This window comes from Hesperophylax consimilis, chromosome 2 (assembly GCF_061612785.1).
Source record: "Hesperophylax consimilis isolate HC1 chromosome 2, BYU_Hcon_1.0, whole genome shotgun sequence".
NCBI lineage: Eukaryota > Metazoa > Arthropoda > Insecta > Trichoptera > Limnephilidae > Hesperophylax > Hesperophylax consimilis.
In genome coordinates, this window is record NC_142837.1 from 25,020,218 (window position 1) to 25,036,030 (window position 15,813).

Below are 15,813 nucleotides of genomic sequence, written 5' to 3' on the forward strand. Positions count from 1 at the left end.
ATCCCAAATTCCTCTGTGTTGTATAGTAAATATACTCCGCACAATGTTTTTCTCTTCCATCTTCTGTTTGTATTCCAACCAGTGATGAAAAAAACACAAAAATATGTTGAGGGCAAATTCTGTGAAAATTCGAATTATTCAAATTTTTAGGAATTTAAGGACGGGTTATTTCATAGAATTTGAATATTTTATCAAATTTTAATGTTGATATTCAAGTTCTGTGAAGGTTCTATTGAGGTTCTGTTATTATTTTAGTTTTGTGAAACAACTGGCTAATAATGATATAATAACATAACCTGAAAGAACCTTCACAGAACTTAAAAATCAGCTTTGAAATTAGATGAATTGTTCCAATTCCGTGAAACAACCCATCGTTAAAATCTTAGAGGATGCGAAAATATTGTGGGTAATTATTCTTCTCCAAATTCCCACTAACCCCATGGATTTGAAAAAAATAATCACTCTTCCTCGAAATATCGTGGGGAATTATGCTTATGTTTGAATGTATTTATCATCTGCACTATGTTTCACTGCCTCCCATGTATCAGGGTAGGTATTAGAATATTGAATTCAGTTCCTTTTATACCTGTTCTACTGGAGATGTCCTACTGAGAGGATTTTTGTACTCATGTTGACAGTATTATTATTGCTGCGTTTGAATGCATTTATCCTCTGCACACATTACCCCTCCCGCTCCACGGTGTTGGTTCGCCTCTTGTATAAAATCAAACGCAAGACGACACATCGAAAACGAGGCAAGTCAGTTAACTTAATTCCACCGATTGTGTTTTTCCTCGGGTGGTCTCATCGCAAGTATTACAAATTCTTATAAGTGGCCCTGCTTTCAGTCCTTTAATTATTATTTTTACCTGGATTCACACAGTTCTATTGTGTTGATTGTACTTCTAATGTAAACAATGTTTCTTACTGACCTACACGGAGACTAGCTGCTCTTATGTAATATAATTATGTTACATGCTATTTCAGGTCTTGCATAAATCAGTCAGTTGTACAACCTGTTATTTTTGGTTTAGCATTACTTTGATGGTGATGATTATTCTTTTCGTACCTGCGTCTAATATGATTGTACGCTGGTTTAAAAATCTTAAGCGATCACTTTTAAGACATGTGCTGTTTCTACTTAACATGTTTTAAGACATGTACTGTTTCTGATTTACTACTTGCATTCTTGAATTTCTGCACTGGTGTTAGGAAGTTATCACAAAGAATAAATAATATATGTAAGTTTTATTTCAAATTAGCTGACATTTACCCGGCGTTGCTCGATCTTATAAATAGTTGGGGGTGAAGTTTTGAGGTAGTGATGCCTTTTAAAGTTAAACAATTCCGTAGTACATTATTTTGATGTGTCTCATAAGGTTTAGTCAATGTTAGCAATGGCGCCCGAAATTTTTTTTACGACTTGGTTACAAAACATCGACTATTCTCTACTTTGTATAAATTCAATATGCATGTATTATATGCAGTGGCGGTTCTTCCCTTAGGTCAATTGGTGTTTGACCCCCCAAAATTATAAGACAACAATAATAAATATAATAATCAATTATGTGCATCAAAACATTTAAAATGTAACGCGAAACAGCGGCGGCGGCGAGTGACTAGCAGTGACATCTGTTGTCTCTAATAGAAGCTCTCATTCACAAGTCCACACGATTCGCTGGGTCAATTTAAAGAATGTCCAATTTGGCATCTTCTGTCCCTACGCGCGCCATAGAATAAACGAGATGGCACTATATTTTTCGTCGAAGTAAAAATTAGCTTCCGAAGAAAGTTTAGGGACGCTTAGGTCATGACCGTGGGGGAGACAACACGGTGAATATTATATGTTTTACAGAGATGGTGACATAAACAAATGTCGTTTTTTCATTTTACACGCTTGTAGTGTGTGGAACAATGGTTGTTTTTCAATTGCATAGTTCGGGAAAGGATTAGAATAATTATTTATGTTGTTATCGATTTAGAATGAAACAAAACAAAAAACGTAAAAAATCATTGTCAAATAGAATCAAACACTGATTTTATTTATTTTAATGTTGTGGACAACTACATTAAAACTTAATATCTTAAAAATAATTTGCCGTAAGTACATGGATTGTGTATTTATTTCCAATTTATTATATTAACATAATATTTATTTAGAGTCCGCGACTCTAAAACTCTATAACAAATTGATATAGTTAATAATATATGGGCATTTTTCACAATATCAAATAAAGATTAGTCACACATTTTTTTCAAATGACCTACCACGACTGAATCCCTAGAGCCGCCTCTGATTATATGTATAAATCTTAGAAATAGAAAAATAGAAATAGGTAGAAATTTCTAAATGATTTTGAAAACCCTATCAAAAACTAAGCGCACAGACAGACAGAGGCGTATAGCGACTTGGTTTTATACTATTTAGAGATTTGTTTGCACAGAGAAGTAGAACCTAAACGTAAAGCTGAAGTTTTCTTTGAAGTAATTAATAATTATGTCAAATCTGTGGCTAATGCAAACTATCAGAAGTCACACATTTTGATTTGTTGACTTATTTTATATTCTGATTTAGCATTGGTTTGTTGTAGTGTTTTGCCTTTTGTATTATAGCATCCTCATCCATGATTTACTGTGATTTTGTAATGGCGGAATAATAATGGTCGATAAATTGTGATTTTGTTTATTTAGTTACGATACCACTTTTCTACATAATAATAAGTTATTTATATACCTAGGATATTCCAAAATATTTTTCTTAGTCTTCACCAGGGGTTCCTGTGCTGAGGTGGATTATGTTTTAATAAATATTGCCCCCCTTACCAATAAACATGTTTTAAATTTTGATTTATTCGCCTCTCGTCCAGAAAAGGTCCAATTACCTAATTTAATTTTAATTGCTTCACGTTATTGTCTTTCCAACAAACAACATGTCCACATATTTGCCGTTGGATTCTGAATGCAAACTGCAGCTATCATTTTATAGGAACCTGATGCGTGAAATATATCCGGCTTTTAGCGGAATATGTAAGTACGTTCCTATGGGTACTTCCCGCCAGATACGAAATAATTCAGTTGACACCAATTTAAATTGAATCTCACGTTTCGATGTAGTATTTTGATTAGAATTTAGCTAAAGCGAAGTTAACTAGATGGTTCTAATTTTATTTCTACTTTCATAGTACATTTATGTATTTGCTCTTCTCTTTTTTTAGATTATTATGGTTTACCGAATCAATCAATAACACCAGGACACTAGCTTACCAAAATTCTCCGATTCCGAGACTTCACAATCTCGGAAACAAATATTCTGATCTGGGTGATATATTTCATTTGAAAACTAATCAGTATAGTTGTATATTCTATCGCTTTTTCGTCTAGACACAAATAGACCTATGTACCCATATAACTTCTCCGCTTCTACTATTTTGTTTTGTTAAATCTTTTAAATTCAATTATATGCGTGAGGATTCATTTTTGCCATTATGTTTACATTCTTCTTTATTGTATTAATTTGTGTTTACTCTGATACAAAATGCTTGTATTTTTTAAAAAGAAAAGCCCACTAGGGCGTGTAATAAATAAATAAATACTACCCACGAACAACACGATGTATTTGGATCCTCTTTGTACCGAAATAACATTTTTTATGCCGAGTTACTTTTAACCAACTTATTTTGGTCGCCTACAGTGTTGGTTGGATCATAGTACGTAAAGTTTCGTGTGCCACTGCACACTGCGAGCATGTGACATATTACGACATGTGTTGCTGTATACAGAATGCACATGTTGTGTTGCATCAGTGCACCCAAGGTTCACAACAGCATGTCAAATAATATAATTTGTTTGGTACTTATTTAATTTCTCTCCCATAAATGAATAGGGATCTCCACCGCTTTTTCAGGTTCAAATATTCAATATTTATACTCACTATTAAAAAAAATTCTTCCGTTTCTTATAAAGTGTATTTAATTTACTAAAGGTTTATTTCTTATGTTAAACTCTAGGGGAGTTGTAGGATCGTTGACTCCGGAATGAGAGAACGCTGTTTAAAACACAGTGAAGTGCAAATCTATGGCAAATGTAGGTACCTACTTATATCTTACATGTAAGGGATTTTAAGTGTAGAGTTAAAAAAAATCTGACGTTTGCACTTCGTTCCAGAGAATAACATATATGTATAAAGTACGCGAATACGGGACGATGGTTGCAAAATACTTTATTTATCTACCAACAATATTTCACGCAGAATGACTTCAAAGCGTGTGTAGGTAAAGGTATGCAAGATGGAAATCGAAAAAGCTGTAAATTATCACACTAGAATCTAATGAAATATTGTCATGTAGCTAGACTGTCCAGCAGTTCAAAGCGAAGTTCTGGTATCAACCCTGATATACGCCAGACATTCATGGAATTGGCAGAGGTAGGACGAACGTTGACTGAATTCAGTAAAAATGGAATTCCTCAGGCATAAGTATCTACGTTCCCACGCACATGTGCTTGGTAAAATTATGTATTACCTACATAGACATATGAATATTAGTAGACCTGCCCTAAGTGATTAAAAGCGTATTATCCCCACTCCCCATACCGGTTCCATTGGAGCCGGCTGTGCTCGCGTATGACCTCAAGTGAAATTTGAAAACGTGACGTCATCATTCTTGTGCGAACTATGGTCGAGGCATCATCGGTTCATTTTACGAAATAACACGGCAAAATGTTGACTTGTGATATGAAAACTTGTAAAAATAGATGTGAAAAAGAGAATAAACCCAATTGTCGTATTACATTCCATAAGTAAGCATTATTTTACTTTATTTTAAGCTTATTCACACCGTATTATATGGATCAGTTTTAGAAACATATACTATCACATCACAATGTAGCGATTCTCAAGTGTGCTCATCGTTGTTTACTGGGGTAAGTAAATTATGAAACATTTGTAAAAGTGTCTTAACTAAATACTCTGAAACTAACTACGACTCTGCAAACAGAAGAAATTTACTTTGCCGAATTTGGACTTCGCAAATTAGTTCATAACGTGGCGAGTAATTTGCGCTCCCATGTAAAAATGTCTATTCATTCAAAAGCAGATTTTACTTTTAAGAACTAAATGGTGATATTATAATGCGAGATGCCTATTTACTGTCAGATTGATTTATTGACGAATCACAGTCAGCTTAACCCCCTTCGTTCGTCAACAGTTGATTTCACCCCTCGCCATTATCTTCTCGTCTATTAATTCCTATGTCTGTGATTACCTACGACCTTGTTACAATTGAGAAGATTTTTAAATCGATGTACGCGTAATGATCAAGGTTGAGAGAAAATAATTTTTAGATCCTGCTGCTACGTATACATACGCGAGCCGAACTACCGAACAGAACCTAAACTTATGGGAAAGGAACAAAGCAACCGCAAAGGGCGCGAAACGCCGCTTGTAGTTGCTTCGTCCCTTTCACGTAATTCGTGGCTCGGTTCACTAATGTATACGTACCATAAGATGGCTTGAAACGCAGAGCGAACATATATGTTGTATATCGTTACCCTAATTCTAATTCTAATAACAATAAGTCAAATTTGTTAAATTTATAGGAGGAGTAAACGACTGGTCAATCATAGTTTTGATTTCGCAAAACGTTACGTGCTATTATAATGAAGATAACATCGTTACGGCTGTTCTAATAGCATGTAACTAATTTTTTTGCGAAATCAAGGCCACACGGAGAAAAATAATTCTGTTAAAAAAGTGAGCATGCTAACTTCCTGATTAAATATTAGTACTTCAGAATATATCGAGAACACGTGTTCTTTTCCTAATAGATATAATGACGTAATGCTACAATATAAGTATGTCAGTATCAATATCAGTTATTGTATGAATACGTGTTCCGCCGTCCGAATAAAACATTTGCTTTTAACTGATACTTTTTTCTCTTTCAATTCATTCGTTATAGGCCCGCAGTCCCATTTTTAACAGGAAAAGGAATAATTTGACCAGATTTTGATTAAATGAACATTATTTCATACGAATAAGTTTTCTCCGTGTACGGTATGATCATTCTTTGCCTCATATAAATTGAACACATTTGACTTATGTTCTGTTAGAATAGTCGATTACGCTCAATGATAGTAGCTACTACTCAATCAACACTCTTCTTTCAGGGTCACCAGTCTGGTTGTGTTGTGTATGGGCGTCCCAGCGATTTCATATTATTTTCTACGGCCTAGATGGGAAAGTGAACACTCGCTTAGTCGCCTAGTGGACACTGTCTATCTATGTGGGTTCACCGATTAGATTGAATGGTGTGTAGGTCTTGCAATAATTGATTTGAGAATTTAAATTCACGCCTCTACTGAACCTTATTTAGTGTACTGCAACTAATTGTACTTGTGTTTTTATCACGTATTTGTATCTTGTAACCATGTCAGCTGTCGTTTTTTGTAAAAGTACATTCACTGCATTTTTGTATATCACATATTTTATTTTTGACGGTAGTCGAAAACAAAGGTTCTGTAGATTACAACATGTTTTCATACAAAATAAAGCACTCCATTACTCAATATGTCGATTACAAATCAAAAAACATGTTTAAATATGCTATTCAATAAGATGGCCTCCATGGTCGGAGGGGAAGTCTCCCGACTAGCAATTCGGAGGTTGCAAGTTCAAATCACATTTCACAATTTATTAATTAAAAATAGTTTGAAGTATATTTGCGGTACGTTCCAGAGTGGAAGATACTCTCAGTATTGCCCAGTTGGAATGTTTAAACAATACAAACCTCAATAACATGTTATTGTGTTGTGATGGGAATCGAAACCTCAATCACCCGACTTAAGATGAGTGCCTAAACCAGGGGTCGGCAGACTTCCAAGTGAGAATTGCCAGGTTGTCAAGGAAACGGGGTAACAACTGTATCGGAGAGCCTTAAATATGTTATTGTGTTGTGACGTGATTCACCCGACGACACAATACCCTACACTGAAAGAAATGTTTAGGTACTATTTACTAAATTTTCAGTAATTATCTACTAAACAGTTTAGTTGCTGTGGTGACTGCCGAACTTTTAGCTACTGTTTGCTAAACAGCAGTTTATTTATGACAGCTTAACGATTCAGATATTCTAGCTAAACTAATCGGTTGAGACAGCTTTCTGTGTTTAGTTGTGTTACCTAAACTGTATTTATGACAGCTTAACGATTCAGATATTCTAGCTAAACTAATCGGTTGAGACAGCTTTGTGTTTAGTTGTGTTACCTAAACTGTATTTATGACAGCTTAACGATTCAGATATTCTAGCTAAACTAATCGGTTGAGACAGCTTTGTGTTTAGTTGTGTTACCTAAACTGTATTTATGACAGCTTAACGATTCAGATATTCTAGCTAAACTAATCAGTTGAGACAGCTTTCTGTGTTTAGCTGTGTTACCTAAACTAAAAATTATATACCTAAACCATTTTGTAGTGTTTGGTTAGAAAAACATAACTGTTTAGATGTAGTAACCTTATTATTTAGTTAATATTACAAAATGGTTAGGTTGATTAACTAAACTTCGGTTGGATTAGCCCTACCGATATAGGTGTTTTACCTCTCTACTGCTAGCTAGCTTTAGGTACTGTCGCTTAGCTTTTTGGTTAGATTATCTATATTAAATAGGAAGTGCAGCTTTGCAGTTTAGCTGAAAACAATACAGGGTGTAAATGTAACCACCATCAACTCGAAGGATTATACCCATAATTCAGAATCATGGGTTAAATACTTTGAGTTGCAGGTAGTTTATTACAACCCTTTTGAGAGATGAAACCTAAATAAATAAATATTATGTTTTGTAAGACTAGAATGTACTTATTAAAAACCTCATTCATATAAAAGTTATTTTGTTAAGAATCGTCTCTATTGTTTCCAACTACCAGCAAAGCCTCAAAAAAGAAAACATGTTTGATCATACACACATTTATATTATCATTTTTTATTATAATTTTTTCTTAAATAAAGTAAAAATTGTTTGTGTCCTGATTTGGCAAATTCTTTTCGGCGCTGCCTGTATGTGTCTAGTAATTTACCTTTAGCAGCAATTTTTTGGGTAGGCCCAAAACACACATATGGGGTGAAATATACAGCTGCGCTTTCTTTATTAAAGACTTTGGTGATTTGAAAAGCAAATTCATAAAATCTCTTGCTTGTAATGGATCTATCTGGGTTACCCTGCAATTCCTTACTTATAATAGTACTGCACAGTCTGGCAGAATTTTCCAACAGACCCTTTGACTCAAACTGCATTAAAAGTTCTTGCCCTTCATTGATTGATAGGAGATGATGTCCTAGAAAACAAAATTGCATATTGATTAAATAACTAATAACCACTTCTATAATCATCATAATATCAGTCACAGGACGGCTATTCTACGCTGCCACTACTAAAATACACATATCGGAATGTATAAAACAATTAACCTAAGTTACTTAGGTATCTGAAACCTACTAAAATTATTTAACTTACATTCGAAATTTGCTCTTCAAAAGCTTCTTGCGTTATTCTTTGTGATTTGTTTATATTTTCCAACAAGGAAATGTCATTTTCAACGAATTCATCGTGTTAATAATATATGGGCGTTGTTTGTTTGGAATTTGAAGGTATATCTTCAATCTGAAACAAAAAGCAGATATGTACACAAAGGCGAAAGAAGGGGTCAAGCTTTGTTTTTATCCCTTTAGAATTGCTTGACCCCCCGGCAGTCGATTTATTCATTAATTACAGGAATTATCATTTTAAATACTATTATATTTTTTATCAAAATCGCGTCCGGTACAACTATTTCCAAATGGTTAGCCAAAAAAAATAGCCATCATTACTGCTTTTTAAAAGCAGTAATGATGAATTAAAATTTAAAAACTTACACTTATGACAGGTGGATTAATAACATCCTTGAGCGCATTAATGTGTGCTGTAAACAGTGCCCGGTGCCCTACAGTCGGAATCAATTCTTTAATATCATCTTCAGATATTATCAGGAGTGTTTTTGAGTCTATGGCTTGTTCTGAAATAAAGAAAAAAACGACCAGAAAATACAAAAATTTTCAAATAAGAAAAATTATTTTTCAAAGGAATGAAAATTATTCATTAAAAAGATGTATATTTATACAGGCTAGGCTAGGCTAGGGTAAAACTGTAACTTAAAAAATACTGCAGTTTCAAACAACATTCGTTCAATACAAAATAATACTGGCAGAAACGAACAAAGAAATAAAGGCGCCCTTGAGGTGATTTTGCACAAAAACAGCGCTATACAAGTCATCCAATTATTATTATTTTTTTATATACCACTCTCTGTAACCTGTGTCATGACTCCTGACATAATCTGGTTGTAGCGTCCACACGCACTCTTCAAACAAGGTACATAATAAATACAAATCTACTAAATCTATTGCGTACTTGAGTCGTGAATAATGAAGGTGTCAGTTTCTAAATCAAAAAGAATGGATATTATCGTAATATATATCATAGTTCCATGATCTAAATTCTAGATCAATAAAAAAATGAACAAAAAACTCACCTTTTAATGTTTCTATGTAAGCTTCCAGATTCCAAGAAATTAAATAATCCTCCACGGTGTTGTTTGCCATTATCACTAGCAACAAACGTCAATTCAAGTATGGTGCGAACACTGCGAACTGTGGCGAACGGACAACTGCGTCGTAAATAAACAACTCGTCATCGCGGACCGCTAGCGATAACGATAAGATCTACCAAAGTTCGGGAAATTTAACTAAAGTTTTGTTGCATTAGCTCAAGTTTGTGCAAAGCAACTAATTGTTATGTAAAAATACCAAATTTAGATATTCCAACCTAAGTTTGGCTATAAGAACACAACATTTAACCAAACTAGATGTTTAGTTAAATTTAGCTAAATACTTTGGGAAGTAACACATAAACTTGAGTTACTAAAGTGAAATAGGTTTAGTAAATTACTTTAGCTTAATTAACCAAACCGATTATTTTGTTTAGGTAAGTAAGCCTTTAGTATGCTATTATTAAAGTTTGGTTGTAATAGCTCAAGCACATTTTACTAAACAACGACGGTATCTGCACATAAAGTAGTTTGGTACTAGTAGCTCAAGTTTAGGCGATGGTTACACAACTTCAATTAGCTTAACACTTTAGCTAACTCATTTTTTTCAGTGTAATAATGCCAGAATCTTAACGACGTAAGTGAAGTAGCCATGCACACAAATATGCGACGCAGCCCTGGTGTATTCGACAGACCTGCTGTTGAATTTGCCTACCAGGCCTAGAAAATCGATCTTTCCGTGGGGTTTATTTGAATTATTTCGGATGAACGTATTACTAAAATCGCAAATGTTTTTAGAGGGATCTCTCGGGAAGTTACTAATGCATCGTCTAGAAAAATATAATTTGGTGGTTACCGCTATTTTTATAGTTGATAAAAGTTTCCAAACCGTTTTATACAAAATATTTTTATTATAAGGTCCTGTTTTTATTAATCTTATCTTAAATATAAATAACTTACATCCTTAGGAATCCTTCTAGAAACATTTGAAATTTTAGTAATACGTTAATCAGACATATGCAAAATGTGAACGTCGAGCAAACCGTCGTTTGCGAATTACGGGAAAGGAACGAAGCAACTGTAAGCGGCGTTTCGCGCCATTCGTTGTTGCTTCGTACCTTTCCTATAAGTTGAGGTTCAGTCCGGCAGTTCGTTTCGCGTGTGTGTAAGATGAGTGCCTAGAACAGGGGTCGGTAGGCTTTCAAGTGAGAAGATCCAGGTTGTCAAGGAAAATGGATCTGGGTCTAAAAGAGCTGAGTTGGCAACACTGATGCCGACCCCTGGCCTAGACCCCTAAACGTAGACCACTGCTCTGCAGAAGACATTGTTAAAGTTGCCCATAGTGTTACAGTGGACTAACACTTTTAACCACGCTAGGAAAATAATTAAAAAAAATATATTGTTTGGATAATTCTTACATCCCCATTTTTGTGAACTTTCACTGCGAGGACGCTCTATAAGTATAAATTAAAAATATATAAAAAATCGACTTATTTTTTTAATCTTAAAAAAAAGGAATTTTCCGTAAGATTTTACGAATAATGTCTTGGCGCTATTTTCCGAGAATTTTGCGGCACTCGGCTAGTCTCCGAAATTATTGCTGAAAGAAATAATAGCTGGTTGTTTTTAATAATTTATTTTGAGGTTTTTTTATTTTTTTTATTTGTTTTATTATGGCGTAGCGATAATCGTCCTGGCTACGTGACCAGATTGAAAAGGCGGAAATGTTTTACTAGTCGTACATATAATAAATAATACAAACAGAGGCAATGTACACAAAGAGAGTCACAAGTAATACATAATATAATTAGACCAACAATTATTAGTATATTAAAGTATATGTGGATAAACAGGTCTTTAAAACACGCGCGATTTTTCGTGCTCGTGCTCGAAATAAAGCAAGTGTTTTAAAGACCAGTTATCCACGAATACTTTACGCTATTTTTTTATTGGTACACTTTGAAAACATAAATATTGATATTATTATTAAAAATTTGGAAATAAGAACTATTAATGAATTCGTGATGTTCCATCACAATATCTTGTTGTCATGAAAATGAAAAAAACAATCGACATTTAGACTTCACATTTTGTTGATTTGTTGATGTTGCCATGGTAACTTTAAAAAACGCGCGTTCCATAAAGTGCGATTTAAACACGCTAGAGCGTACTTTAAATGAGTAAAAAAGGGCACCAATAACAAAAAAAATATTTTTTACCAATAGCAGGTAATATTCTTTATTTAATTATCTTCCGTAGAGTGATAGATAGTTAGGTACCTACTGCCCAAATAACAAACATTCCTTTTGCGTGTTTATCTGTCCGGTGAAATATAAATAAATGTGCATTTTTACATGAATGGTTTAACAAGTCCGAATTAAAGTTGTTGTTCTAGTCTAATAATTTTCTACGTAGAATGCGCAAAACCAGTTAGGACTGCTTTCTAACGCTGGACAGTTATTCTTATTTAATCGGAATGATGAGGGATTAGACCTATATTAACTTTTTATTTTATTTTATTCCTTCGCCAACTTCCATTTCAAATTCAAATGTCTTCCCAATCAAATTGTATAGGTGAGTAAATTAATTACCTTTGGTTTTTATTTTTTAAATTAATTTATGAGTAAAACCCCAAATTGTAATATTTAATTATTGTCTTGAATAATTGAACCTTTTGTTTTCTTAATATTGTTAAGTTAATCGATGTTTTAGATTCAAATGTATTTCGTATTTTCGCGTTAATTAGCCCACCTGCCCTAAAGACGTATAAATTAGTAATTGACATTAACAATAAATATATTGAAAATTCATTAATGTTGTTAGTAAGGTAAAATAATTAGTACCTCGATACGGGCCTAGTGAAGCTAATGATTTAATTGTAGAATAATACATTTGAAATGTAAAATAACAAAACGTAAATAAATCATTTCATTCGAAACAATAACAAGCGCAAACGGATGGTACTTACATATATTTTTACTTTATTGTCTTGGGCTTAAGATTAATGTTAGTTAGGATTTAATTGTCATAGATGACACAATATAGAAGATACAAATATAACTAGTCCCAGCGAGAGCTCGTACGGATGTCATCGACGTTCGTCCTTTTCCTTCTCACGCGTCTTGTTTGATAAAGATAGAAGATACCAGAACGATGACGTGACGTACGATCACAGTACTTTTTACTACAATATGGGTCTAAATAATATAGCTCTTACGAGTCCTTAAAATGTCATATTAATTTCGTCTGGGATGAAATACACAGTTCTTAATTCTTTAATATGATGTAGGTGTGAGTAATGATAACAAAGAATACTAAATAGGCAGAAGGTGTGTGAAGAGATTTAAATTATATTATACATACTTAATATAGCTATTATGTGTCCTTAAAATGTCTTGTTAATTTCGTCTGGAATGAAATACATAGTTTTTAATTCTTTCTAATCATGTTTATTTCTAATGATGTAGGTTTGAGTAATGATATCAAAGAATGCTAAATAGACAGAAGGTGTGTAAAGAGATTTAAATTATATTATGCATACTTAATATAGCTATTACGTGTCCTTAAAATGTTATGTTAATTTCGTCTGGGATGAAAAAAAACAGTTCTTAATTATTTCTAATGATGTAGGTGTGAGTAATGATATCAAAAAATACTAAATAGGCAGAAGGTGTTTGAAGAGATTTAAATTATATTATACATACTAAATATAGCTATTACGTGTCCTTAAAATGTCTTGTTAATTTCGTCTGGAATGAAATACATAGTTTTTAATTCTTTCTATTGATGTAGGTGTGAGTACTGATAACAAAGAATACTAAACAGGCAGAAGGTGTGTGAAGAGATTTAAAAAAACGGTGACCGGATAAATGATCACATCTTTAAAAAGTTCTTTAAAGTCATCCAAAGTGATGAAACAAAAACTTTATTAATCTTATGAAAAAAGTGTTTCACGTTATTTTACTCACCTGTAGTACAGAACCACTTAGTGTATATTGGGCGTTGCACCCGTTGGCCGCCAACGTTAGCCGGCAAACACAATTATTGGTTTCCGTGCACACATCAAAGGATCTCGGCGCCAACAGCATTCACACGTTGGCTGGTGGTCGCCAATGTTTTCCCGATGCGTTGGGCTTGATGAAAATGGTCAAATAAGACTAGTCTTTTCTTTTATTACAACATATTTTTGTTTTTTTCGATTCGTTATTTTGTTTTATTACGAATTTTTGAATCGTTATTTCCAGTTCGTAATCTTCAAATAATCGCCTTCTTTGAACGGCACACCTCTGTCACTTGTGTAGGCACCTACTCAATTATTATAACTAGTTTAGAACAAGGCAGAGCATTTTACAGGTTAATGTAGGCACCTGCTCAATTATTATATCTGGATTAGAACGAGGCAGAACATTATACAGATTAATTTACTCACCTGCTCAATATAGGCGCCTGCTCAATTGTTATATCTAGATTAGAACGAGGCAGAACATTATACAGATTAATTTACTCACCTGCTCAATATAGGCGCCTGCTCAATTATTATATCTAGATTAGAACGAGGCAGAACATTATACAGATTAATTTAAACACCTGCTCAATTATTATAATCAGATTTCAACAATGCAGAGCATTATACAGATTAATGTAGGTACCAACAAATAAATTGAATTAATTTTTTAAAATCTGTTGCATCAAATAACCTATAACTAAACTCCAGTAAAATATTGGCTATATCAACAACTCTGGCCGCTAGAGGCGCTAGTGTAGCATGTCGACGTTGACATTACTTTAAATAGCGGTAAAAAAATATTTAGTACTTAGTGGCGGTGTTTTGCGCTTTCTAATTGGTTTTTGACTAACATTGATAAGAAATATGCAAAAATGTTCCAAAAAGTAGATTTTGTGTGTTCAGTTTACGTATGTAATAATTACAAATAAAAATCTCCAAATTGTATTCCAGGACGCCAAAAAACATTCACATATTAGGTCACAGGTGAAATATAATATGAGGTCGATAAATCCTAGCAAATAGAATGTTCTTGATTACATCAGTAGTGGATTATACCACGAAAAATATAGTTTATAGTTTAAAAATTTTGAACGTTAATCCCGAAAAGGTGTGTTAGTGTCCATGTGGCATTCTGTTTATTTTGAAGTTATAAATCATCGTCAATGTTGATGTTCAAAACACATTTTTGTAAAATGTGTTTTGAATTATTGAATATATTATAATATTTTGGTGTATAATTTCAATATATTTTTCTTTATTAAATAAACGAATTTTTTTTTGTAAAATTTCTCTCAATTATATTATTATTTTATAACCGTTTATAAACCATCGAAGACAGTACGTAATTTTTACTAAAAAATCACTATTTCATTTCCATGACTGCGCGGAACCTTCCAAGACACGCACCGGCAGACCAACTTTTTAAGGCTCACTAAATTTCTATTCTCACTACGAAGTGATTTCATCTGTGTATTCGATGACTTAGAGTTTGTTCTTTCAGGATCCTAGACTTTATGGGAAACGTCAGAAGTTGGAGGTATTATTACTATTCATAGTATAGGATATTTGGTTACCAATTCTTCGCGGTTGCAACAGCGATAGTAATTATTCTATGTATCAATTATATTTGTACATAGAAAGTGTTTGAAAATTTCAATAATGGGATGATTCCATTAACCAGCAAACAATACCCAAGTTATTACTATTTCCTAACCAAATATCGCAACGATTCTGAATGATTAGTTACCTGCACAGGTGACGAGTGACCAATTTTTTCCCCATCTGCTAACAAGGAAACCGCGACCAAAACTTTCATGATACCCGAAAAAACCATGAAACAATTAGCATGAAAAATGCGGTAAATTTGTCGTATTTTCTGACCTAGGGTCCATGCAATATTTGTCTTTAATTGTCGGCGCGTGGTTTTCTTTCCGTAACTAAAAATGTCCGATATTTGCGGTTAACCCTTTGTTGCCAGGTTTTAATATACATATAATGCTTACTAATAATGTCGCGTGTCAAATATTCAAAAGTTGACGATACTCATCAGCATCGGCCTTGGTGAAAAACCATCAAATTTTAATTCTGAAACCGATCCGCCTTTCCCCTTTAATCTTTTCTTCTTTCCCTCCCACATATCTTGTTCTGCAATACCATTGGTTCCTAGGGATTTAAAATTTTGTTTGATGTCACATAAAAAAAACCTACTTAGTGCCTTGCTAATTCGTTGGCC

The 15,813-nt window shown here is 33.5% G+C and overlaps 1 protein-coding gene and 1 long non-coding RNA gene across 5 annotated transcripts in view; one reads left to right on the top strand and one right to left on the bottom strand.

The window, feature by feature from the left end:
- EndoA (SH3 domain containing GRB2 like, endophilin-A) overlaps positions 1-15,813 on the top strand; it is a 241,762-nt gene that overhangs the window by 1,822 nt on the left and 224,127 nt on the right. The gene's annotated exons all lie outside the window — the stretch shown is intronic.
- Positions 7,673-9,674, bottom strand: LOC149425820 (uncharacterized). Its single transcript, XR_016304240.1, has 4 exons — positions 9,560-9,674; positions 8,904-9,043; positions 8,506-8,652; positions 7,673-8,326 (listed from the first exon to the last, which is right to left on the bottom strand). It is a non-coding gene; the product is annotated as an uncharacterized LOC149425820 (long non-coding RNA).